Source organism: Macaca thibetana, chromosome 3 (assembly GCF_024542745.1).
Source record: "Macaca thibetana thibetana isolate TM-01 chromosome 3, ASM2454274v1, whole genome shotgun sequence".
NCBI classification, from domain to species: Eukaryota; Metazoa; Chordata; class Mammalia; order Primates; family Cercopithecidae; genus Macaca; species Macaca thibetana.
This window is the reverse complement of record NC_065580.1, coordinates 25707720-25734960: the sequence shown is the minus strand read 5'-3', so window position 1 is coordinate 25734960 and position 27241 is coordinate 25707720. Positions and strand designations below refer to the sequence as shown.

Here is a 27241-nt window from a genome sequence, read left to right as displayed (position 1 = left end):
AAATTCCGTCAGAAATTAACAGGTGAAATTTACAGATTAAAAATAGGTATTTCTGTTTTATTAAATGAGTTATCGTTTCATACATATAGTTTAAAATGAGTGATTTGGGGATTCTGTCTAAGTTATGGAATGAGTTCGTTGTTTATTTAAACAGCTTTATTGAAATATAATTTACATGCTCTAAAGTTTACCTATTTAAAGTATAGAGTTCAGTGGTTTTGTAGTATGTTTATGGAGTTGTACAACCATCACAATCATATCATTTTAGAACATTTTCATCTATGCCAAAATAAATCTTGTATCTATTAGCAGTCACTCCTCATATCCCACTTACCTCTAGGCCTAGCCTGGGGGTACCGATCTACTTTTTGGAAATGACTTATTTTTATTGTGGATCGATGATCTTTATTTTGTTATTTTTCTAAAATATGGATCCTTGGAAATTTTATAGTTTAAGAGAAAGTAGACAAGATGAATTTAAGACACTAAAAGAGGTATCAATTATGTGTTATATCTGTCAGAAACTTGTAGTCTCCAAATTAATTATACATTTGGCAGTGCTGTTGCTATTCCATGTTAATGCATACATGTACCAATGGCATAAGCTATTTGACAGAGAAGGAACATAGAACTGAAACTGTTCTAGTGAAAGGTGAGAGGTCTGACATAGAAATAACATTTCATTTCATGTATTTTGTTTAATTGCTCTGAGGCCAAGATATGGCAGTGTTCTTTGCATTTTTGCTTGCTTTCTGTTTCCCCATTTTTCTTCTCCTCTTTAACTATCTACTTTTCTGCCCTTTTTTCTTAAGCATGTTGTGGAAGAATGGCCTTAGTCATGACTTGAGTTAATCTGTTGTTGATTGTTTCTTAACTGTCTATTCTACTCATCTTTATTATTGTCCTATAAATTTGAGCACAGAGCATTTTTGAATAAGAGGTTCATATAAATATTTTAAATGGTAATTGCTATGCAATCAAAATTGTTATGTAACTTTTAAATTATTTTTAGGTTTCCATGTTTTCTAGTTCTCTCAGAATTCTTTCAGGTTATACAGTACTGAGTAATATTAGGCTATATACCTATCAATAAACTGGATGGCCAATGGCACAGACACACAGATGGACTAATGCTGCTGAATGTAAGAAGAGTAGTAGATGTAATATGTAATGTTATTATTCTGAGACATGTTGAATGGCCCAAGAAAGGCTTTGGAGATTGATGATGAGTCGATCCTTGGAGGATTGGCAGAGGTAGAGGAGATGGGAAATGGCACTCCAGGTAGGTGGAAAGGCTAATGAGATAATATTTGCAAGCGGCAAAAAAGGAAAGAATAGACAAGGATATTCAGGGATAGGTAAGAAGAAGAGTGTAGCCTAACTGAAGGTTTACTTTGTGGATCTGACTATAAGCTTGGTTAGGTAGATTTGGGTGCAGGTTGTGAAAAGCTGTTAGGGTTATCTAAGTGGTTTGTGATTTATCTTTAGAGTAATAGTTTCTGAACCTGGTTACACATTTGACTTATCTAGGGATTGATTCTTAGCTCCATCCTACACCCTATGAATGACAGTTGCTGTGGATAAGGACTACATTCTGTTTTTTAGCACCTAAGGTGATTCTGATATATTTGTTTAGGATCTTGTATTTGGAAGTCATTGTGTTGGGTAAGTGATTCTCAATATATATCTCTTGGACCATCATCAGTATTATATGGGAACATATTAAAAAATGCAAATTTTTATCCCCACCTTTGATTGACTGAAACAAGAACTCTGGGGGCGGGACCTTCAGGTGATCCTTAGGCACACTCAAGTTTGAGGACCTTTGCTGTAGGTAATATGGGACCTTTGGAGATTTGTATTGGAATGTGATGAGATGAAGGAAGATTAGTGTAGTAGTAATGAAAAGGACTGAGTGAAAAGGACTGAATAGAGAGGGTGGAGACTAAGGCAGGCAAACTATTTTGTAGGCAATGGAGAGTCTATGCATAAATTACTTGAGGTATTGTTTAATAGTGAAGTAAACAAGGCAGGCTTTGGTGTATGGTCAAGGAATACAAAGAAGGGAGAAGATTTCTAAACCTTTTCAGAGTCTTTTAGAAAATCTGTAAGATGATATGGTCCATCTGCCAGCCTAGTTTCCAATATGACAGATATTTTAATGATGGTTTAGTGTTATATTATTGTGATCAACTATGTGCTGAGTACTGGGGAACAGAAAAAAATACATTGAACGCAGGAGAACCCTGGCTAGGAAATATTTAATGTTCACTTATATGGAGGGTTTAGGACGAAAATTTTTGGTTAAGTTTCTATGTACAGTTTTACACATGGGGCCGATTTAGTTTTCATATACTTGTTGGAGGAATGTTCTTTAGGTTAGAAATCATTCCTGGAGAACAAAATAATTGAACAGAATACTAGAAGCCTTTAGTTAAGTATGTAACAGCATGAATGAAGGTGATGGGATATTATGATGAATAGAGTTATAAGTGTTTAGAGTTCAAATTTCTGCATTTCTTTGAATGGAAAACATTTCCTGCTGAAAAGTTGAAATGTTCCTTATATATTAAATTCTTTGTATAGTAAGTTAATTCTTGGAGGAGAGAATAATTTTTGATCTTTTAATGACTTCAACAGTTTTTTCCCACTGGAACTTGGGCTTCCCCTAGCAGCCAGAACCCATCCTTTAGTTGGAAGGCTCATTTGTCTCAGTGTGTTTGTCTGAAGACAGACAGTGAGGAGACAAGGCTATAGCTGTGATAGTAACGGGGTGTCATAGTTTTTCCCTGGTGTCAGCCCTGTGACCACACACCATTGCACTCCTTTTTCAGTTTTACACTCTTTTTGAAACTGTGATAATAGAAATACATGTTTTTGCCCTTTTGAGCAGCAGCAGCACCTTCCAAAATGACACCTGCTTGGTGACAAGTGTGTCATATTGTTGGCTGTGTGTTTTTTTTTCCTTTTGCTTTTATTTTTTATTATACTTTAAGTTCTAGGATACATGTGCACAACGTGCAGGTTTGTTATGTATGTATACATGTGCCATGTTGATGTGCTGTACCCATTAACTTGTCATTTACATTAGGTATATCTCCTAATGCTATCCCTCCCCCCTCCCCCCACCCACAACAGGCCCCAGTGTGTGATGTTCCCCTTCCTGTGTCCAAGTGTTCTCATTTTTCACTTCTCGCCTATGAGTGACAACAATGTGGTGTTTGGTTTTTTGTCCTTGCGATAGTTTGCTGAGAATGATGGTTTCCACCTTCATCCATGTCCCTACAAAGGACATGAACTCATCCTTTTTTATGGCTGCATAGTATTCCTGGGTGTATATGTGCCATATTTTCTTAATCCAGTCTAACATTGATGGACATTTGGGCTGGTCCCAAGTCTTTGCTATTGTGAATAGTGCTGCAGTAAACTTATGTGTGCCTGTGTCTTTATAGCAGCATGATTTATAATCCTTGGGTATATCCCCAGTAATGGGATGGCTGAGTCAAATGGTATTTCTAGTTCTAGATCCTTGAGGAATCACTACACTGTCTTCCACAATGGTTGAACTAGTTTACAGTCCCACCAACAGTGTAAAAGTGTTCCTATTTCTCCACATCTTCTCCAGCACCTGTTGTTTCCTGACTTTTTAATGATTGCCATTCTAACTGGTGTGAGATGGTATCTCATTGTGGTTTTGATTTGCATTTCTCTAATGGCCAGTGATGATGAGCATTTATTCATGTGTCTGTTGGCTGCATAAATGTCTTATTTTGTAAAGTGTCTGTTCATATCCTTTGCCAACTGTTTGATGGGGTTGTTTGATTTTTTCTTGTAAACTGTTTAAGTTCTTTGTAGATTCTGGATATTAGCCCTTTGTCAGATGAGTAGATTGCTAAAATTTTTTCCCATTCTGTAGGTTACCTGTTCACTGTGATGGTAGCTTCTTTTGCTGTGCAGAAGCTCTTTAGTTAAATTAGATCCCATTTGTCAATTTTGGCTTTTGTTGCCATTGCTTTTGGTATTTTGGACATGAAGTCCTTGCCCATGCCTATGTCTTGAATGGTATTGCCTAGGTTTTCTTCTAGGGTTTTTATGGTTTTAGGTCTAACATTTAAGTCTTTAATCCATCTCAAATTAATTTGTGTATAAGGTGTAAGGAAGGGATCCAGTTTCAGCTTTCTACATATGGCCAGCCAGTTTTCCCAGCATCATTTATTAAATAGGGAATCCTTTCCCCATTTCTTGTTTTTGTCAGGTTTGTCCAAGATCAGATGGTGGTAAATGTGTGGTATTATTTCTGAGGGCTCTGTTCTGTTCCATTGGTCTATATCTCTGTTTTGGTACCAGTGCCATGCTGTTTTGGTTACTGTAGCCTTGTAGTATAGTTTGAAGTCAGGTAGCATGATGCCTCCAGCTTCGTTATTTTGGCTTAGGATTGACTTCACAATGCGGGCTCTTTTTTTGGTTCCATATGAACTTTAAAGTAGTTTTTTCCAATTCTGTGAAGAAAGTCATTGGTAGCTTGATGGGGATGGCATTGAATCTATAAATTACCTTGGGCAGTATGGCCATTTTCACAATATTGATTCTTCCTATCCATGAGCATGAAATGTTCTTCCATTTGTTTGTGTCCTCTTTTATTTCACTGAGCAGTGGTTTGTAGTTCTCCTCGAAGAGGTCCTTCACATTCCTTGTAAGTTGGATTCCTACGTATTTTATTCTCTTTGAAGCAATTGTGAATGGGAGTTCACTCATGACTTGGCTCTCTGTTTGTCTGTTATTGGTGTATAAGAATGCTTGTGATTTTTGTACATTGATTTTGTATCCTGAGACTTTGCTGAAGTTGCTTATCAGCTCAAGGAGATTTTGGGCTGAGATGATGGGGTTTTCTAAATATACAATCATGTCATCTGGAAACAGGGACAATTTGACTTCCTCTTTTCCTAATTGAATACCCTTTATTTCTTTCTCTTGCCTGATTGCCCTGGCCAGAACTTCCAACACTATGTTGAATAGGAGTGGTGAGAGAGGGCATCCCTGCCTTGTGCCAGTTTTCAAAGGGAATGCTTCCAGTTTTTGCCCATTCAGTATGATATTGGCTGTGGGTTTTTCATAAATAGCTCTTATTATTTTGAGATACGTCCCATCAATACCTATTTTATTGAGAATTTTTGGCATGTAGGGCTGTTGAATTTTGTCAAAGGCCTTTTCTGCATCTACTGAAATAATCATGTGGTTTTTGTCTTTGGTTCTGTTTATATGTTGAATTACATTTATTGATTTGCATATGTTGAACCAACCTTGCATCCCAGGGATGAAGCCCATTTGATCGTGGTGCATAAGCTTTTTGATGTGCTGCTGGATTCGGTTTGCCAGTATTTTATTGAGGATTTTTGCATCAGTGTTCATCAGGGATATTGGTCTAAAATTCTCTTTTTTTGTTGTGTCTCTGCCAGGCTTTGGTATCAGGATGATGTTGGCCTCATAAAGTGAGTTAGGGAGGATTCCCTCTTTTTCTGTTGATTGCAGTAGTTTCAGAAGGAATGGTACCAGCTCCTCCTTGTACCTCTGGTAGAATTCGGCTGTGAATCTGTCTGGTCCTGGACTTTTTTTTGGTTGGTAAGCTATTAATTATTGCCTCAATTTCAGAGCCTGTTATCGTTCTATTCAGAGATTCAACTTCTTCCTGGTTTAGTCTTGGGAGGGTGTGTGTGTCCCGGAATTTATCCATTTCTTCTAGATTTTCTAGTTTATTTGCGTAGAGGTGTTTATAGTATTCTCTGATGGTAGTTTGTATTTCTGTGGGATTGGTGGTGATATTCCCTTTATCATTTTTTATTGCGTCTATTTGATTCTTCTCTTTTTTCTTCTTTATTAGTCTTGCTAGCAGTCTATCGATTTTGTTAATCTTTTCAAAAAACCAGCTCCTGGATTCATTGATTTTTTTGAAGGGTGTTTTTGTGTCTCTGTCTCCTCTGATCTTAGTTATTTCTTGCCTTCTGCTAGCTTTTGAATTTGTTTGCTCTTGCTTCTCTAGTTCTTTTAATTGTGATGTTAGAGTGTCAATTTCAGATCTTTCCTGCTTTCTCTTGTGGGCATTTAGTGCTATAAATTTCCCTCTACACACTGCTTTAAATGTGTCCCAGAGATTCTGGTATGTTGTGTCTTTGTTCTCATTGGTCTCAAAGAACATCTTTATGTCTGCCTTCATTTCGTTATGTACCCAGTAGTCATTCATGAGCAGATTGTTAAGTTTCCATGTAGTTGAATGGTTTTGAGTGAGTTTCTTAATCCTGAGTTCTAGTTTGATTGTACTGTGGTCTGAGAGACAGTTTGTTATAATTTCTGTTCTTTTACATTTGCTGAGGAGTGCTTTACTTCCAACTATGTGGTCAATTTTCGAATAAGTGCGATGTGGTACTGAGAAGAATGTATATTCTGTTGCTTTGGGGTGGAGAGTTCTGTAGATGTCTATTAGGTCTGCTTGGTGCAGAGCTGAGTTCAATTCCTGGATATCCTTGTTAACTTTCTGTCTTGTTAGTATGTCTACTGTTGACAGTGGGGTGTTAAAGTCTCCCATTATTTTTTTGTGGGTGTCTAAGTCTCTTTGTAGGTCTCTAAGGACTTGCTTTATGAATCTGGGTGCTCCTGTATTGAGTGCATATATATTTAGGATAGTTAACTCTTCTTGTTGAATTGATCCCTTTACCATTATGTAATGGCCTTCTTTGTCTCTTTTGATCTTTGTTGGTTTAAAGTGTGTTTTATCAGAGACTAGGATTGCAACCCCTGCCTTTTTTTGTTTTCCATTTGCTTGGTAGATCTTCCTCCATCCCTTTATTTTCAGGGTATAAGTGTCTCTGCACATGAGATGGGTCTCCTGAATACAGTGCACTGATGGATCTTGACTCTTTATCCAGTTTGCCAGTCTGTGTCTTTTAATTGGAGCATTTAGCCCATTTACATTTAAGGTTAATATTGTTATGTGTGAATTTGATCCTGTCATTATGATATTAGCTGGTTATTTTGCTCATTAGTTGATGCAGTTTCTTCCTAGCATCAATGATCTTTACAATTTGGCATATTTTTGCAGTGTCTGGTACTGGTTGTTCCTTTCCATGTTTAGTGCTTCCTTGTAGGAGCTCTTGTAGGGCAGGCCTGGTGGTGACAGTATCTCTCAGCATTTGCTTGTGTATAAAGGATTTTATTTCTCCTTCACTTATGAAACTTAGTTTGGCTGGATATGAAATTCTGGGTTGAAAATTCTTTTCTTTAAGAATGTTGAATATTGGCCCCCCACTCTCTTTTGGCTTGTAGAGTTTCTTCCCAGAGATCTGCTGTTAGTCTGATGGGCTTCCCTTTGTGGGTAGCCTGACCTTTCTGTCTGGCTGCCCGTAACATTTTTTCCTTCATGTCAACTTTGGTGAATCTGACAATTATGTGTCTTGGAGTTGCTCTTCTTGAGGAGTATCTTTGTGGCGTTCTCTGTATTTCCTGAATTTGGATTTTGGTGTGCCTTTCTAGGTTGGGGACATTCTCCTGGATAATATCCTGCAGCGTTTTCCAACTTGGTTCCATTCTCCCCCTCACTTTCAGGTACACCAATCACATGTAGATTTGGTCTTTTCACGTATTCCCATATTTCTTGGATGCTTTGTTTGTTTCTTTTTATTCTTTTTTCTCTAAACTTCTCTTCTTGCTTCATTTCATTCATTTCATCTTCAATCACTGATACTCTTTCTTCCAGTTGATCGAATCAGCTACTGAAGCTTGTGCATTAATCACGTCATTCTTGTGCCACGGTTTTCAGCTCCATCATGTCATTTAAGGACTTGCCTACACTGGTTATTCTAGTTAGCCATTTGTCTGATCTGTTTTCAAGGTTTTTAGCTTCTTTGCGATGGGTTCGAACTTCCTCCTTTAGCTCGGAGAAGTTTGATGGTCTGAAGCCTTCTTCTCTCAGTTCATCCAAGTCATTCTCTGTCCAGCTTTGTTCCACTGCTGGCGAGGAGCTGCGTTCCTTTGGAGGGCGAGAGGTGCTCTGATTTTTAGAATTTTCAGCTTTTCTGCTCTGTTTTTTCCCCATCTTTGTGGTTTTATCTACCTTTGGTCTTTGATGATGGTGACGTACAGTTGGGGTTTTCGTGTGGATGTCCTTTCTGTTTGTTAGTTTTCCTTGTAACAGTCAGGACCCTCAGCTGCAGGTCTGTTGGCGTGTGCTGGAGGTCCACTCCAGACCCTGTTTGCCTGGGTATCAGCAGCGGAGGCTGCATAACAGTAAATATTGCTGAACAGCAAATGTTGCTGCCTGATCTCTCCTCTGGAAGTTTCGTCTCAGAGGTGTACTGTGCCGTGTGAGGTGTCAGTCTGTCCCTACTGGAGGGTGCCTCCTAGTTAGGCTACTCGGAGGTCAGGGACCCACTTGAGGAGGCAGTCTGTCCGTTCTCAGATCTCAGACTCCTTGCTGGGAGAACCACTACTCTCTTCAAAGCTGTCAGACGGGACATTTAAGTTTGTAGAGGTTTCTGCTGTGTTTTGTTTGGCTGTGCCCTGCCCCCAGAGGTGGAGTCTACAGAGGCAGGCAGGCCTTCTTGAGCTGAGGTGTGCTCCACCCAGTTTGAGCTTCCTGGCTGCTTTGTTTACCTACTCAAGCCTCAGCAATGATGGACGCCCCTCCCCCAGCCTTGCTCCCCCCTTGCAATTCGATCTCAGACTGCTGTGGTAGCAATGAGCGAGGCTCTGTGGTCATGGGACCCTCAGAGCCATGCATGGGATATAATCTCCTGGTGTGCTGTTTGCTAAGACCCTTGGAAAAGCACAGTATTAGGGTGGGAGTGACCCTGTTTTCCAGATGCCGTCTGTCACAGCTTCGCTTGGCTGGGAAACTGAATTCCCTGACCCCTTGTGCTTCCCGGGTGAGGCAATGCCTCACCCTGCTTTGGCTCACGCTCAGTATGCTGCACCCACTGTCCTGCACCCCCTGTCTGACAAGCCCCAGTGAGATGAACCCAGTACCTCAGTTGGAAATGCAGAAATCACCCGTCTTCTGCATCCCTCACGCTGGGAGCTGTAGACTGGAGCTGTTGCTATTCGGCCTTCTTGGAACTGCCCCTGGCTGTGTGTTTTCAAGTGTGTAAAAGACTGAGGTACACTAGAAACACAAAATATTTAGTCTTGTTGAATTCTGTATAGCAAAGGAAGAGGATCAGTTTCAACAAACCCATCCTCCAGATGTTTTGATTCTGTAAAAAATAATAATTTTTTTTTCACATCTCATTTCAAAACAAAACTGTCTATTTAGCCATTGTTGACTTAAATGTGTAACCCCTTGGCATGCTAAGCAGTGTCTACAGATGGGGACAGTGGGTTCTGATTATACGGTTTACCACTATTAGTGACACCTACAACAAGTCACTTTACTTTTTTTAGTGCCTTGATTTCTTTTTCTGGAGATTAACGGAGACAGATGGTAAAATCATTTTACTTTTGTTCACTGCTGTATAAATGTTTAAATAGTGATAAAATTAACCTCTTGCGGAGAGAGCTTGACGTTTGCTGTCAGGTAAGAGAATCCACCAAATTATTAGCACTGATCCTTGACCTGGAGTGGATTTTCAAGGAGACACATGCAATTTCTATTTTGAATCCACGTCTGAAACTAAGTTATTCTTAGGTTTTGTCGAATTTGATATTTTGGTTAGCTGAAGATTCTATACCAAAGTAAAACTAGCCTACTTTAGTATTTCAGGCCAGAAAATGTATGAGAACTTTCTTGCAGAAATAGTTTTTCTTTATTTCTAAGCCTGTAAAACTTTTTGATAACCTCTATTTTGGGTGGCATCATGAAGTCATGTTGTTGGCCAGGCCATTGAGTCTCCACAAAAGTGCTTGCTCCTAGAATATTTCTTCTGTCTTGTCAATGGATAGTATGCTGCCAAGTGAACAGAATATAATTAACATTTGCAAGTTAAATTAAAAATCTTCTAAATTCGAGTTTGTTTCTATAGCACCAGGACTCTCCCTGTGTTGTTTTATGTTCACTACTAATTCTTCAAGCAGGAACTGATGAGCAGCCAGGGAGATTCCTCTGGCTTCTAGTACAGACATAGCAGATGCCCACATCAGAGTGCTAGGGTGTCTAATGCCTAGTGAAGTGTGATGTCAATGTCGTGGACATCTTAATACACTATGGCAAACTTTAGAAAATAGTAGCTTTGCTGGGGATACCCCAGAATAGGTTGATCTGGTAGGAAGGCTATTCTCCTTAAATTTTCACATACCCAGGATGGGCCTGCTCGGGCCTCATTACGTCTTTGTCTAGAGAACACAAGTGTAGAAATGGCAGCTCTTCCTTCTCCCTCACTGCCTCCAAAGCTTATCTCTGTCTGGTTTTGTCTGCTATTTTAGAGGGTGAACTGTTAAAAGCCAAGTGTCCGTCAGACTCATGCTGCCATTGCTCCTTTAAGTGTCCTCATCAAGATTTGGTGCACCTGGGCCAAGGCAAGAATGTTGCTAGGAACCAAGAGGCCATAATAAGTAGTGGTGATTAATAGCATGAAGTGAAATAGTATGATGTAGAAAGTATCATTCTGTGATTTGAGTGAAATTATAGCTACTGGCATGATCTTCACTGACATATTGCTCTTGCTTACTTGAGAAGGTTTTGGAGCAACAATAATTACATTTTCCTGAATTGGTCTTTTTTTTTTTTAAAGCGTATTTTTTAAAAAAACGTATTCTGATTGTGGAAGCAATGAGTATGTCTGAATCCTTGCGTATAGCGATAGTTCTTCTGAATTTTTTTTTTTTTTTTTTTTTTGTATAGCAAATTCTTCAGAAACTTGGTGGTTTAAGACATCAATCATTTTATTTCTCATAGTTTTGTGAGTCAGGAATTCATGAAGGCTCCGATGCACGGTGCTTCTACTTGACATGGCATTGGCTAAGAACATTCACTTGGCTGCGCATCTGCAGCATGGACTGGTTAGGAGGTCCAAGAAGACTTTATTATGTATCTGGCACCATCATTTTTCTCCACATGGCTTCTGTTTCACCACATGACCTTGCAGCAGGGTTGTCTCAGGGTGGTTGGACTTCATACATGATGGCTAGCTTTAACTAGAGAGCATTCTAAAGGGGGAAGGCTGCAGGTCTTTTAAAGCCTGGCCTTGGGCATTACTTGGTATCACGTCTACCGTGTTCTTTTGGTCAATTGGGTAGCTCAGATTTAAGTGGAGGGAAAATAGAATTTATTTAGTGTGAAGAGTGGCAGGGAATTTGAAGCTATTTTTTTTCTACCACTTCGCTGTGGACTTTGTAAGTTTGCCTTTGTAGACCCACCAGTCAGACACTGGCATGAGGTTATTGTCTTTGGGTTTGTATCACAAGATAGAGGCCAGTATTTCATTGTTTACTGCTCTTAATTTGTTAGAGAATATTTAAATGATTACCAGATTCAGCAACATTTCACCAGTTTGATCATATTAAAGACCATTCAAGATACATTTAGGAAAATACAAGTCTTTCACAGAACTCCTTTGTTCAAGTGAGTTAATTCTTATAGTAGTTACACTTTGTCACTTTACACTCAAGCACTGAAATGATTTTTTATATGTTATTAATCCTTTTGATCTTTCTGTTGTTACAATGTGTCATATTGTGCACCATTTTAGAGGTGGAGAAACTGTGATGGGTTTTAAATCATGTTTTTTAGCGCCGAAGAGTCAAATATGGAGTCAGCTTGCCCTAGCTTTCTTTTACAATGTTTAAGTCATTGATTTAAAAGCCTACTTTGGCTTATACTTTGCCATCTTGACATTTTACTTAAGAGAATTCGTGATAACTCTTTCAGCTGATTCATTTAGTTAAAATGATTTCAGTTCACATATTTTTAAAATCAAGGCTTTGTGTTGAGGAATTTGTCCAACCAAGGATTTTACTGTTTGTATATATGCAAGTGTGTTTACCACTATACATGTATACATGTATTCATGCATGATTGTTTTCCAATTGTGAAGATTCAGGATTTCAAGTTTATTTTTTTTACATTGACAGATAAAATTGTACATAATTACTCTGTGGATTTCAAGTTTAAAAGAATAACCATCTCTGCATAGAGATTTGTCTTTTCCTGTTTTAAAATATCAAAGATTTTGATAAAGGCACTGAGATTGGTTTAAGCCTTTGCATTACCCTATACAGTCAAGAAAGGTAAGGCTATGTCTGTTTTGTTTTTGGCAGTGGCTTCAGATTAGATCAACTGAACATTCTGAACATTTTGCTATTCCAGTGGTCACTGGGCCTCCCCCTATTCCTCTCCAGAGCCAATGGTAACTGCAATAGCTGTGACTTCCTCCGTCCCTCTTTTTAGAATGTGTTGTTTTCTCTCGTATATCTTGCTTTTATGAAGTGGCTGTCAGCAGGGAGCACAAAGAGGCTCTCTGGCAGTTGCTGTTCCTTTGAGAGCGTACTTCTTTTGCCTGTTTGTCACTCCAGTGAGGACTGCATTCTGGTAGTGAAGGGAGCAGTCCTTCACCACTTTAGTTTGTGCTACTTATACTTTTGTTCAGGGGTGAAGGCTGGAATATAGGATGGAGGGATATTACTGACATGTGTACCATAATATGTATGCAAAGCTTAATTTAAAAATTGAGTGGAAGTGATATTGTAGGATATTGATATTTTATGCCCTTGACTTTAAACCCTCTGTGGTAAAAGGTGACGTAGAACCTGTTATTGCACCATTTCTTCTAATCTTGGCCTGTAAGATCTCCATTAGTTGGAATTCTGCAAATGAAAAGACATCATGAAAGAAGAGTTTTTTTTGTGTGTGTGAATCTTTGCTGTACTGGGCAAGACCCAGTTGTTCTGGTAAAGAGGGTGGCAAGAAACACCAGTGCAGAAGTTACACAGTGCACTATAATGTATTGAACCCCATTATTTGGTCTATTTTAAATGTATGTATAATCTGGTCGATGAAGTCTTCTGGATTCTGTTATCCTAGTCATGGTCAGTCTTAGTTTTGGTATCTTTACTATCTTAAAGCAGCAAATCTCTGTGGGGATGCACAATCAGAACGGCCTGTGGACCCCACATCTCTAGAGCATGCTTCAGTAGGATTCTAACTGATTCTAATGCACACTCCTGGTTAAGAGGCAGGATTAGTAAATGATACAGAATTGGTCATATTAAAATCAAATCCATTAAAGTCTTAAGGGGTTGAAGAGGTTTACAGAGGCAAATTTTGATTCGTTTTGAAAGATATGTCACGTTTAGGAGAGTGTTTGTGTTCTGCAACATATAGCAAATGAAGATAGAATTATGAAACTTCATAAATATGGGAACGTGCTTTAATGTACATTACTATAAAGGGAAAAGAAAAACTAGACATCTGTGCTCTAACTGATCTCCATTTACAGATTTTGGTCAGTTTTATTTAGAGTAGCAGCCCAAAGTTGGCAAACATAGATAATTCCTATTTCTGACTTGAACAGTTGAGAATGTTGACAAATGCATTACTTCATCCAATAATTTTTTGGACTGGAAACAATTATATCATCATGTTAATTGTCTGTTATTGAGAAGGGGGTTTTCTAGGTTCTCCCCCCACCTCCATTTATTGCTTGTATAAATTTTTAAGGCTTATATTGATGAGATTTTTATGGAATGGAAGGGAGACATTTTTTCCTTTTTAACAAGTTCATGTAAAAGGAATTTAGGAAATTATTTTAATCTTGCTGGGAGCTAAGACAAAACACAAAACAAAAACACAGCAGAACAGTTTATGGTCCCATGGACAAATGGTCAGTCTGAACACAAGTGCTAGAGAAGACCTTGGGAGGCTGAGGTCAGAGTGGGTTAAAGTAGTTGAGTTCATGGGCAAAGGAGGACTTGGCATGTTTTCACACAGTTAAGTATAAATGCATAATGTGAATAGCACTATACAGAGCTGGAGAGGATGAGTTTTGGGGGGTTGGTTTGTTTTCTTAGAGCATGTTACCAAAAAAAAAAAAAGGTTGAATACTTTTGGGTGATAGAGAGACCTTTGAAGAAGAGGTTGGGTGGCTTGGACTTTGCCTTTTAAGCCATGGGCTGCAATTATAGTTCTGTTTTGTTATTACTATGGAAAATTTCAAACATGTTCAGAAATTGAACCAGTAGAATGGTTTCCCATATTCATTATCCAGTTTGATCAGTTTCAGCATTATCAATTTATGTGATACTGTTTTCTACCCCTCCCTGTTTCCCTCTCCTTTATTATTTTGAAACAATCCTAGAAATTATACTGTTTTGTCTATATTTTAATATGTATCTCTAAAAAATAAGAACTCTTCTTTTTAAAATTATACCTAAAAATTGGCCAGGTGTGGTGGCTCACGTCTGTAATCCCAGCACTTTGGGAGGCCGGGGTGGGTAGATCACTTGAGGTCAGGATTTTGAGACCTTCCCGGCCAACGTGGTGAAACCCTGTTTTTACTAAAAACACAAAAATTACCCAGGAGTGGTGGCCTGTAGTCCCAGCTACTTGGGAGGTTGAGGCAGGAGAATCGCTTCAACCTGGGAGGTGGAGGCTGCAGCGAGCCGATATTGTGCCACTGCACTCCAGCATGGGTGACAGAGTGAGACTCTGTCTCAAAAATAACATAAAATAGTACCTAAAAACATAATTTCTTTATCATCAAATATCCAGTCAGTGTTCACATTTCCAGTTGTCTCAAATATTATAATTATGTTTTTTTACATTTTGTTTGAATCAGGATCCAAATAAGGTTTAAATATTGCAATTTGATTAAGTTTCTTAAGATTCTTTTAATCTGTAAGTTCCTGCTCCATCTGTCATTTTATCTGTCATTTTATTTTTATCCCTTGAAATTTATTTGTTGAAGAAACTATATCATTTGGTTTGTAAAATTTTCCACAGCATGGCTGGCTTTGGCTGATTGCTGGCGTCATTTGCTATTTATTTTTGTCCTGTAACTTGGATCTAGAGCCTTGATCAGATTTAAGTTGATTTGTGGTAACATGATTACTTCATAGGTATTATGCTTTTTTGGATAGAGAAGTAAAGTAGTGAAAGTAATGTTTTTAGGATGGTTTGTCTGGCAGCACTGTGCAAAATGAATTGGTAAAGGAGGAAATAGAGAGATTCCAATTAGAAGGCAGGTTCAATCAATGCGGGAGGGAAAGGCTACAGTAAGGCAGCAGCAGGGAAAAGATAGGCAATAGAGATGAGAGAGATTTTGAAAGAAGAAGGAAATTTCAAAACCTTTTAGGTTTAACTACAAGAAATGGAGAGTTGGCTGGGCGTGGTGGCTCACACCTATAATCCCAGAACGTTGGAAGGCCAAGGCGCCAGGTGGATCACCTGAGGTCAGGAGTTCGAGACCTGCCTGGCCAACATGGTGAAACCCTGTCTCTACTAAAAATACAAAAAAAAAAAAAAAAAACTAGCCGGGTGTGGTGGCGGGTGCCTGTAATCCCAGCTGATTGGGAGACTGAGGCAGGAGATTCACTTGAACCCAGAAGGCGGAGCTTGCAGTGGGCTAAGATTGCACCATTGCACTCCAGTCTGGGCAACAAGAGTAAAACTCCTGCTCAAAAAAAAAAAAAAAAAAAAGGAGAGTCATAAGTCAGGTTGAAGTTGTGAACCTGAGTGATTGGGAAATAGGGTCAGGAAGATGGTGCTTTGTGCATGTTGAATTGAAGGTCTGAGTATTGGTAGACTATCCTTGCAGAATTGTGTTACAGAAAGTGTATTAGTCTGTTTTCACGCTGCTGATAAAGACATACCCCAAACTGGGCAATTTACAAAAGAAAGAGGTTTAATTGGAATCACAGTTCCATGTGGCTGGGAAGCTTCACAATCATGGTGGAAGGCAAGGAGGAGTAAGTCACATCTTACATGGATGGCAGCAGGCAAAAAAAAAAAAAAAAAAAAAAATCATGTGCAGGGAAACTCCCATTTTTATTTTTTATTATTTATTTATTTATTTATTTTTTATGATTTTACTTTAAGTTCTAGGGTACATGTGCACAACATGCAGGTTTGTTACATATGTGTGCATGTGCCATGTTGGTGTGCTACACCTGTTAACTCATCATTTACATTAGGTATTTCTCCTAATGCTATCCCTTCCCACCTCCCCCAACCTGCCAGGCAGGTCTCAGTGTTTGATGTTCTCCACCCTGTGTCCGTGTGTTCTCATTGTTCAATTCCCACCTGAGCGTGAGAACATATGGTGTTTGGTTTTCTGTCCTTGTGATAGTTTGCTCAGAATGATGGTTTCCACCTTCATCCATGCCCCTATAAAGGCCATGAACTCATCCTTTTTCATGGCTGCATAGTATTCCATGGTGTATATGTGCCACATTTTCTTAATCCAGTCTGTCATTGATGGACATTTAGGCTGGTTCCAAGTCTTTGCTATTGTGAATAGTGCCACAATAAACATACGTGTGCATGTGTCTTTACAGCATCATGATTTATAATCCTTTGGGTGTATACCCAGTAATGGGATGACTGGGTCAAATGGTATTTCAAGTTCTAGATCCTTGAGGAATCGCCACACTGTCTTCATAGTTGAACTAGTTTACAGTCCCACCCACAGTGTAAAAGCGTCCCTACTTCTCCACATCTTCTCCAGCACCTGTTGTTTCCTTACTTTTTAATGATCACCATTCTACCTGATGTGAGATGGTATCTCGTTGTGGTTTTGATTTGCATTTCTCTGATGGCGAGTGATGATGAGCATTTTTTCATGTGTCTGTTGGCTGCATAAATGTCTCCTGTATTGTAAAGTGTCTGTTCATATCCTTCACCCACTTTTTCATGGGGTTGTTTGATTTTTTCTTGTAAACTTGTTTGAGTTATTTATAGATTCTGGATATTAGCCCTTTGTCAGATGGGTAGATTGTAAAAATTTTCTCCCATTCTGTAGGTTGCCTGTTCACTCTGATGGTAGGGAAACTCCCATTTTTAAAACCATCAGATCTCATGAGACTTACCACTATCACGAGAACAGCACAGGAAAGACCCACTCCTATGATTTAGTCACCTCCCACTGGGTCCTTCCCACAACATGTGGGAATTCAAGATGAGATCTGGGTGGGGACACAGCCAAACCATATCAGGCAGCTAGATTGATCATAGGGGACTAGGGAAGAGGTAAGGGCAGGAGATAGAAATTTAGGGATTCTCTATCTGCCTGGGAATAGCTGAAGTCATACAAATGGAACAGCTCAGAAACTTATGAGTGAAGTGAGGAGCACTTTCCTTAAGTAGTTCGTCAGCTTAATCAGCTCTCTGTAGTTGTCACAGCAAAATATTACACGGTTTTTAGAGACTGGAGTTTCTCATGATGATGCCACATTTTGCGGTTCTTTGCTTCTGTGGCTTTTCATCATTTATAGGTGATATGGTAGCAGATTTTTGAGCAGGATCCAGCTGCTGTTCACGTCAGGAGTGTTGACTTTCTGAAGCTGGTGATTCCATTGGGGATGTAGACACCTTGGGAGGAAATAAAAGCCAAGTCCATAAGTGAGCCTGGAAGGAGTGAAGAAGCAGAGCAAGCAGGACAAAGTGTGTGGGGCCAGCTGTAGGGAAAGACCTTGGAGTTGAAAGGATTTGATAGACTTGTATTAGTCTCTTTCAGTTCCTTCGGAAGCCCAGCCTGACCTTATACATCATAAGAGAACTGGTTAATGAAGGTGGGGCACCAAGAGTTCCCTTGTGTCCTCTCCTGCTGTTTCTGTCTTATATCCCCTGAGACTACAGAGAATGTGGTTAATGGGAAACTACAAAACTTATATGTAATCATTTCAAAAGTCCTCCCTAGCTGAAAGGATTTTAAGAAAATATGCTATTCGGAAATATCCCTTAACCTGTATAACAGCATCTTATTTACTCATCTGTGTTTTATGAATACTTTTCCCTAGTTGCAGAAGGATGGCAAAATAAATGTTTGCTATCAAATCTATGCCTGTAATTCAGTGAGGCATTGAACACAGGTGATGTGCCCTTCTTCACAGGGGAATTGTGTTCAAAATCATTTTAATTTTTTATCCTCAGTAATATCATAAAGAAAGTCTTATATCTCTCAAAGGTGCAGATTATATTTTTCTGTAATAGTTCTGGGCTTTCCAGAAACTTTTGTTGGTGTTGCCAAAGAGTTGTGTCACATAAGTGAGTGGCACAAACCTTTTTTGACTAGCCACCTGAAAGTCTTGAAGGGTCTTGAAAATATAAAGTAAAATACAAAGTGAGCACCACCACCGTCAACAAAATTCACTGCTTTGGATATGATTCCACAGGAAGATGACGGCTGTCGCCAATTCAACTACAGCAAATGACGAAAGCTCAGCACGAATTAGCCAGTCTCATTGGGGTGATAAACGACAGCACATTAAATATGTGTTAGCAACGTGATATGGCAGTGAAAAAAGCCAACGCTATTTTTGGCTGTGCTGCACAAAACAGCATCTCATCACCAAGCTGGGGCTGATCATTCCTTTCTACCCAGTACTTGTGAGGCAGCATCTGGGATGCTGTCTTGAGCGTAGGACACGTGCATACTGGAAGGATAGACAAATGAGTAGGAGTCCCAAGCAGAGCATCTGCCGTGACTAAGGACTTTAGATGAGACAAGTTTTAGAAGTGGCATATTTAGGAATGAGCATAGAAGTAAAGAGACGTTAACCTTTTCAGAGATAGGATGATGTTGAGGAAATACATCATAGACTTCTCATAGTTGGCATTAGTTTAGTACAGTGCACTTTAGAGGAATTACCCAAATACTTTCACAGACAGCATATCAGCAAAAAGGGGCTCTAAAGCAAAATTAAGCAAAGACTTATTTATGGTCAACTGTGTTTTAATCAAGAGATTAACATTGGCAGTGCTTGCTATAATGTGAGAAGGAATAGAAAATAATAGATTACGTAAGTCAGGTGCTTTTGATTGGAAATTCAAATGCAAATATTAAACCTGGGAACAATGGGAGTGAGACTTTATACTTACTTTCCACAATAGTATAGGCAAGCACAACAGAAAGAAATAATTTAAGAAAGAAATAATTTAAGAAATATAGAGTATAAACTGAATGTCAGGGAGCATTTCTGCAGTGACAACTATTGGACCATAGGATATTCCCCTAGGAAGATTGGGTTGAATTTCATTGGACATTTGATCCTGACAGAACTGAATGTGTATCAGTAGGGAAATAGACTGAATATCCTTGTAGGCATTTTTCATTTCTGTCTTCTCTGATTCTGGGTCCTGTTGATGGTCTCTTCACCTGCTGTGATCAGGAAGAAATTTTATCTCTTGTTTTTCTACACCCAGGCACATTGTAGATGCTTTCCTGATTGACATAGGCTAAAAGTGGAGCTTCATTGCCCTGAGGTTGACCTGGCACCATCCCTCCTGGTGTTGTAGAATTTCTCCTTTCTATTTGGGAGGCAGTGTTAGGGTCCTTTACCTAAGGTGAATACATGTAATATAGAATGGAGCCATGTGTATGGGGTCAGTGTCTTCTTCAAATATATCTGATAACCCAACAGGGCTGCAAGCTGGCCTCTTTGGGTGTTTTGGGAGTGAATGATGGTTTTATTTCCCCCTCTTCCCCCAGGACTTTACTTTGAAGAAAAAGGATGTTTAGCAGAATAGGAGACCACAGACTTTTACTGTGTCCTGTAGAAATGTGAAAATTTCAGGTTCCTAGATGGGAAAGGGCCACTGGAGAAGAGCTTGACTCCTTATGGTGTGGCAGTGGTGTGTATGCCGGTCTTTGCCTGTAGTAGTATTATTGTATAATCAAAGAAGTAAACTGAAAATGCAAACTAAATTTCAGGTTCATTACAAATGGTCTGTATTTCCTTGTTATAAACTAGTCTGTTGGATAAGATTGTTAGATAGATTGTTATCCAATCTTAAGTCTTTTGGATGAGATTGTTTTCTTAGCTTGGCATTCAAATACCTCTATAATTCGGACAAAGTCTCTACTTTTCCAGGCTTAGCTTTACCACTTTTCTATAGAAATGCTGTAGTCCATTTAAATCAGCCTTTCTTTCTGTCCTCTAAAAATGACTGTCCTTTCCTAAGGTAGTAGTTTTGTTTATTCCATACGTCTTTCCTAATGTCCTTGCCCTCATCTCTGAATACCTTCTCTGATAGCTCCAGTCCTCTGTCTTATCTATGAAGCATTCGTTGATCATTTCCCTTCAAGAACTTATTGTACTCCTTGTTTTTACTACTCATTTGACATATCTAACAGTTATATTTTTCTTCATCTCCCGAATCCACATCTTTCCTTTTTAATCAGATTAAAAAGGCTCTCTTGAGGACCATTTCTTACATGTCTTTAAATTTCTCACTGTGCTTTTGCCTTCCATTTTTAAATTCAATTTTCAACTAGTCTTTAAGCCTTTGGAGAGAAGGACTATGGTTTATTTATCGTGCCTGTCTCCTGCCCTCCACTCACAGAGTTTGGCAGTATGCACTTATGTTTTGAGCAAATGAGTAGTAGATACTCTATACGTATCTATTGATTGATTGATTTAAGATTTGCTATAGACTGAATGTTTATGTCTCCCTCACCCCCATATTCATATGTTGAAAGCCAATCCCCAATGTGATGGTATTTGGAGATAGAGCCTTTGGGAAGTAATTAAGTCATGATGGCAGAGCCCTCATGAATGGAATTAGTGCCCTTATAAAAGAGGCCCCAGAGAGCTCCCTCGACAGTTCTGCCATGTGGGGTTACAGCAAGAATATGGCCATCTGTGAAACAGGACGGGGTCCTCACTAGACATTAGATTTGCCGACGCCTTTATCTTGGACTTACCAGCCTCTGGAAATGTGAGGAATAAATTTCTGTTATTTATAAGCTACCCAGTCTGTGGCATTTTGTTGTAGTGGTTTGAACTAAGACAAGGTTGAATTTTAAATGCTTTGTAAATGTGATGAACTTTGTAGGTTTAAAAATCATGTAGCAGAGGACTCATAAAACTACGAAGGTTTGCTATATTCCCAGGAGACCAGTTCCTCCTGCTTTCTCTTAGACCGGCCTGCAATTAAATCATTCCTATATGAAGAGTTTCTGTTGGCCAGGCAGATTGTTAGCTCAGGTTTCTAGATATGAAATGATGTCATGAAATAAGGGGCATGAAATATTGTTGGCAAGATAAACCATTAATAATTGGAACTGTCATAGTATACTATTATATAGCCAATGCTCATGCATAGATAGTATCATTTCTATCATGGGCAAGACAATAATAGATTTGGAAGAATGGTGAAAAATCTGATAATAGGTTAAGTGAAATTAAACTATACAAACTTGTCCTTTATTCTTTGAAAACAATTTAAATTTTTGATTTTTCATTTTAATTTTCTTATTCGTATTTAAAAATTTTTCCTTCATATCTTGCTATAAGTGAAATGTACTTGCTGCAAATTAAATCCATTTCTTTCAATGATAGGTTTGGTTTGTAATTACCTTCTTTAAGTGTTAAGTCTGTCTTTAGAATCATCAGAGCTTCTATTATGTAATTCTTTGGAGTAAACCCTAGAGCATGCATTTCACTGGAGGGGCAGCTTCCAGTGAGTGATATGAAGGTGTTTCCTCTGAGAAATGGCAACAGTTATGAAGTGTTTTGTGATCCTCTGGGAGTTGAGGTGCTATAGAAATATAAGGCTTTTATTACAACTCCTGACCTACTATACAGAACCATGCTAACATCATTGATGATTTTGCATAATCAAAGAATTAAACATAAAAGTCATATTAATTTTCAGCTTCATTAGAGATGCAAGAATCAAAAGAGATGTTTGCCAAATGGGAAGGCACTAAATTGGTAGGAGAAAGAATTTTAATTTCAAGCTTCAAGTGAATGTTACAAATAACCTAGCATAAAGAAGACACTACCAAAAGTGCCTGACAGTGTCTTTTTTAAAGATCAGCAATGTTTAAAAGGGGAAAATACAAAAAAGAAAAAAAAAATGGAAAAAAGAAGCTATAAAAATATGAAATTAAAGTTGCTGTATTTGAGTCAGTTTATGGTAGCAAATTACTTTTGAGAGCCTCAATTTGAAGATCACCAGCTAGTCTGGTGGTAATTAGTGTAATTTTGCTGCGGTCACCAAAGCTTTATATTATTTTTTGCTGGTCAAACAGCAGTACTTTTGCCTTTTTTTTTTTTTTTTTTTTTTTCCCCTTGGTCGCAATTGAAGATGATGAAAAATCCATTTACTCGTGAAAGGGTAAATGCAACTTCCTGATGTGAAATAGGGACGTTCGAAGCACTCACATTAAGGAAAGTTTGCATTTTAAATATAAAGTAGTCTTAAAATGTTTCTCTACCCACATATAAACACCATTCCAATATGTGTGAAGAGCTGTTGTTCATCTTCTGGGATCACTAATCAGAGGATTAAAGCGATGAGGAAGTATATACAGTGAAGAATGATTCCCTTTTCTTTAAAATAAAAATCTGGAGGCCGCCAGAAGAGCTTGGGAAACTTCTCGTATTTTGTATCTATTATGCTCTTGATTTTACATCTACTATATCTCCCTGATCTGTGGCCAGCTGGGATGCAAATACAGCACAGGAAGTTCACAATATCGAAGGAGCAGGTGAATGGGACCCCAGAACTGTGATTGTTATGAAAGTGTTGAGATTATTACATTTAGGCCCTATGTGATTCTGGAGGAAGTGAGTTTTACTGCTCAGTAGAAAATTATATATATATGCTGTATATATAAAATACACACACACACACTGTATTTAGAAAGAAAAAGACCATCTGTTCATTCTGGTCTGTATTTCTGTGGGGATTTAATCTGACAGTGAATCACTTGGGATTTGTACAGAATCAACTTGTGCTAACATTTTATGAAAAAGGGGAGGAGGACAACCAAATTTCTGTTTAGGAATTGTTTAGCTCTCAAGTCAGCAGATGCTTTTTTTTTTTTTTTCTTTTTCTTTTTCTTCTTTACAGCATACGAACATGGCAATATGATGATTGTTTCAAAAAAAATTTTTTTTTTATGTTAGCCTTTTCTGATTCTATAGGAGAGGTTCATTCCTTTGTCTTAGCATGAAAATTTCTCAGGATAGACAATAGCATCAGGAATGATCTTTGATAGACTAGTGGTTTTCAGAGAGTAATTCCTAGACCAGCAGTATCAGCATCACTTAGGAACTAGTTAGAAATGCAGATTCTAGTGCTGTATCCCAGATGTACTGATTGAGAAACTTGGAGGGTGGAACTCTGCAGTCTGTGTTTAGTAAGCCCTCCTGGTTATTCTGATATGCAGGAGAACCATGGAATTAGACACAGACTGTAATAATGAAATGCTAGTGTTATTTCAAGAAACATCAACACTCAGACTCACTTATGCTGATGAATATGACCTGGGCCAAACCTTAAATATTTTATTTCCTTCCACCCTCATAACACTTCCGAGAGCCTGCCGTCATTATTCTTCCGTTCAGATGATGACACTCTGTTTATGCTCATTTGATTGGTAAGCAGTAAAGCAGGCTTTGAATCTTGGTCTGGTTTCAAAGTTTATTTTCTTAACTGCTGTAGAATAGGAAGATTTAAAAAAGAATGATTTTGAAGTGGCTATTCTTGTGACTTTTTACAACTAAGTATGTCATCAATTAGGAAAGTGCCTGAGAGATTGAGTGGCAAGTTGGGTGCCAAGAGCAAACCAGAGTATAATCTAGAACTCAGCTCTAGTCCTGACTCTGCCTTTACTCTCTCTCATTCATTTCGTTGGCCTAATATCCTCTGAACAGGCTTCTTCCTGGGAGACTTGATTCCTTAGATGACTGTACTTTCCCTGTGAAGTGTGCTGCCTATTTTACAGTGAGGCTTTCCACTTCGAACTGGAAAAATAAGCATAGTGGAGTGTCTTTTTCAAGGTCATTATCCCCTTTCAATGGGAGAGCTATAGTTTGCTTCTATGCAGTACCATCCTGTTGTGATGGCAAAAGAAATACAAACCAACCAGATGCTGAAGTTTGCTTTTACCTGCATTTTATTTAGGGGTTCATTTGCAAACCTGAAGTATTTCACTGACGTGTACCTTTGCTGTTTGTCACAACAATAGTCATGGTTCTTCCATCTCAAGCCTTGATTTGAAACAGCCTGGATCTGGTCCAGACATATCCCATCTGGTCATTATATCTAGGCCTTTCGATATCGTCTTGTTTGTTTTTGTTTCATTTGGTTTTCTTACCTGTCACCTAAAGTTGCAGTCTCTTTAACTGAATTATTAGTTCTTGGGCATTGAGGACAGCTTCTTTGCTTTTTGTCTGGAAACTATTACTGTGTCATTTTCACAGTATGTGCTCAATAATGTCATAAAGAATTAATATTTTGCCTCTTCCTTATTTTATTGTCCCTTCCTATTATTTTCCAGCCTATCTTCTGTATATTATTCCGTGTATCTTTTCTCTTTGTGAGTTTTTTCGCCTGTTCCCTCTGAGCGTTTTTACTCACCGTTCACTACTGCAGATGCATCATTGTTTTCTTCTCTCTCTCTTTATTCTCTCCATTAATAACAAAATTAAAAAATTACAGCTAACATTTGATGAGCATTTGCCACATACCGCTGTGCTTAGTACTTTATATGCATTATCTCATTTAACCCCCACATTTATAATGCCATTATTATTCTTAGTTTGTAGGTGATAAAAATGAAATTTGGAGAGGTTAAGTGCCTCGCCCCAGCTATTAAGTGGCGAAACTGAGATTCAAATTCAGCTGTATCTTCGTTCCAGTTAAACTTTTAACCACTATAGTATATTGCCTCCATTGTTTTCAGAAGACATAAAAACCTTTATGGCTTTGTGTGCTTTGCTTTAGTATGACATCTTTCTTACCCATGTATTAGGCTTAACCTGCTTATCATAATCTGGGAAAAAAATATGCAGAGACCTCTAGGCCGACAGGCACCTACCTACACCTGGAATAAGGATTTTCTGCTAGAGGGAACTGAGTGTCATACGGGGCTGTGATGGGCTACAGCCTCCCAGGTTAAGACTTATTTCACATGACTCAAGCTATCTCCTCACTCTAGCAATGACACAGTTAGTATATATGTTCAAAACTAAGCTTAGATGCCATTTTTAATAAATATTTATACCAGTATAAGGTAAGGACAAGGATGCACACACAGTCCTATTATGAAATAGGGCTGTATCAGCATTTTTCTAGTTTAGTTACTTCCTTCCGGTATTTCAATTCCTTTCAATCCAGGATCTTAGTGACTTCGTATTTTGCATGTGAACCTTTTTCCTATTTCTTGCTCCCTCTTTGCATTTGCTTTATTCAGTTGTATTGAATTTCTAATGTGGATTAGATCACACAGTAGGGCTGGATCTTCATTTTAATAACTTTCCTTTCCAGGCACTCAGTAATCCTTTCTTTTTTAAAGCCAGGTTTAGAGAGGGAGCTAAAAGCAGAACAAGAAATTTGAGTTTGTATTGTTCTGCTTTATTTCCATAAGTTCCACATTCTCAACTGAATTTTTAGGGATGAAAGAGAACCCGATTACCTTTAGATTACCTTTAGTTCCTTTCAGTGCCACTCTAACTTAGTGACTTGACTTCCATTTCTCTAAGTGGAAATATTTACATGTATTTCAGAGGATGCCCTCTGGCTTAATTAGTATCTCTGCACTGATTAGAGAATGTAAAGTGATGTTTAAGTGCTTATTATTTTTAAATTACATTTATAAAGGTTAAAATATAGATAACCATTATTATTATCATCATTTAGAATGTGTATACCATTTACAATTCCAAGGTGCTTTGTTCATGTAAATTAGCTGGTCCTCCTGGCATTTCTATAAATTATGTCAATATTATCCTCTGAAATGTTGCCATTTTCAGTTTATAGTTCTTATTTTTATTTCAGACAACTACACCTTGTTAAAAGGGTGAAAGTGATTAATAGCTTTAAAACCACTAAAGGTAAACATTTTTAAATACCCTTGAAGTTAAGGAGATGCCGGAATTGCCGACATGGCTGCCAAGCCAATGTTGGAGAATTTATTTTTTTGTACAGATTATATATCTTTGACTTTCTTCTTCTTCCCTCTGTTTATTTGGTATTTTTTATTCATACGGGAATGTGCACACATTGTATATTTTTCACAAATTTTCATGAACTAAACCTACCCACTTAACACTTGGGTCAGGAAAAAACACACTACCAGCATCACTCGTTTGTTGAATCTCGATTTGAGTGTGTGATTCTGTCTTACAGACTGAATCTGTCTAAACATCAGCGTGGTTGGAATTATGGACACAATGAGTTTTCATGCTCAGATGTTTCTTCCATTATAAAACTCATTTCTGTATGTTCCAGAAGTGTTATCTTACTGGATTAAAGTAACACTGAGTAGTCACAGTAAGAGATGTCCACAAGTTGTGTCTCATGAGTGGTGTAGACAAGATCTACTGTTGGACATCACAGGAGCAAAGTTGTACCTTTTTAGAAATGCTTCACATGGAGGTGGAATTAGAACTGAACTGCCACTGGGGATAGAGGGCTTAGACATCAGTGTAGGCTTTGGTAAGAGAAACAAAAAAGAGGGAGTAGTGGTGGCACGTATCCCAAGCAGGGAAGATAGCTATGTCTTGCATATTACATGTTTTGATGCAGGGAGATTTCCAGTTTGTTTGGAGTAAGGGTTCATGTATGGGTTTAGTCACCATTCAAATTTGAGAGTTAAATAGAGGTCAGATCTCTAAGGACTTTGAATGCTAGCTAAGGACTCATAGTGAACTAACACTTACTGAATACCATCTATGTGTTAGGCACAATGCTCAGCACTTTTATATGCATTTTGAATTTATGCTCAAGACACTTGGACTGCGGGGGCAAGAGTTAATGGCACTGAGATATATGAGCAACCTGGGTAAACATGGAGAGACCAGAGATAGAAATAGCAGAAGGCTGTTAGAGTTGACGACCCCTTGGGTTATGGTTGGTCCTAAAATTTCTAAATTCAGCTACTGAAGACCTGGTTCTAGACGACTGAAACTTCATATTTTCTTGGTTATTCTACATATCATCTAATGTAATAAGAACTTGCAATGACGAGTATTTAGTTGGCGGATATTTATCAATCACCTACTCTACATACATCTCTTTGTTAGATTTGATGGGCTGCTCACTCTGTCCCTCTGCCCACCTGATGTTAGTTACTTTGGGGGACAACCATGT

General features: G+C 38.4%; 2 protein-coding genes across 5 annotated transcripts in view; one reads left to right on the top strand and one right to left on the bottom strand.

Annotated features, from left to right (window-relative positions):
- Nucleotides 1-27241, top strand: part of EXOC4 (exocyst complex component 4) — an 816109-nt gene that overhangs the window by 127390 nt on the left and 661478 nt on the right. The gene's annotated exons all lie outside the window — the stretch shown is intronic.
- Nucleotides 1-27241, bottom strand: part of CHCHD3 (coiled-coil-helix-coiled-coil-helix domain containing 3) — a 1241194-nt gene that overhangs the window by 599774 nt on the left and 614179 nt on the right. The gene's annotated exons all lie outside the window — the stretch shown is intronic.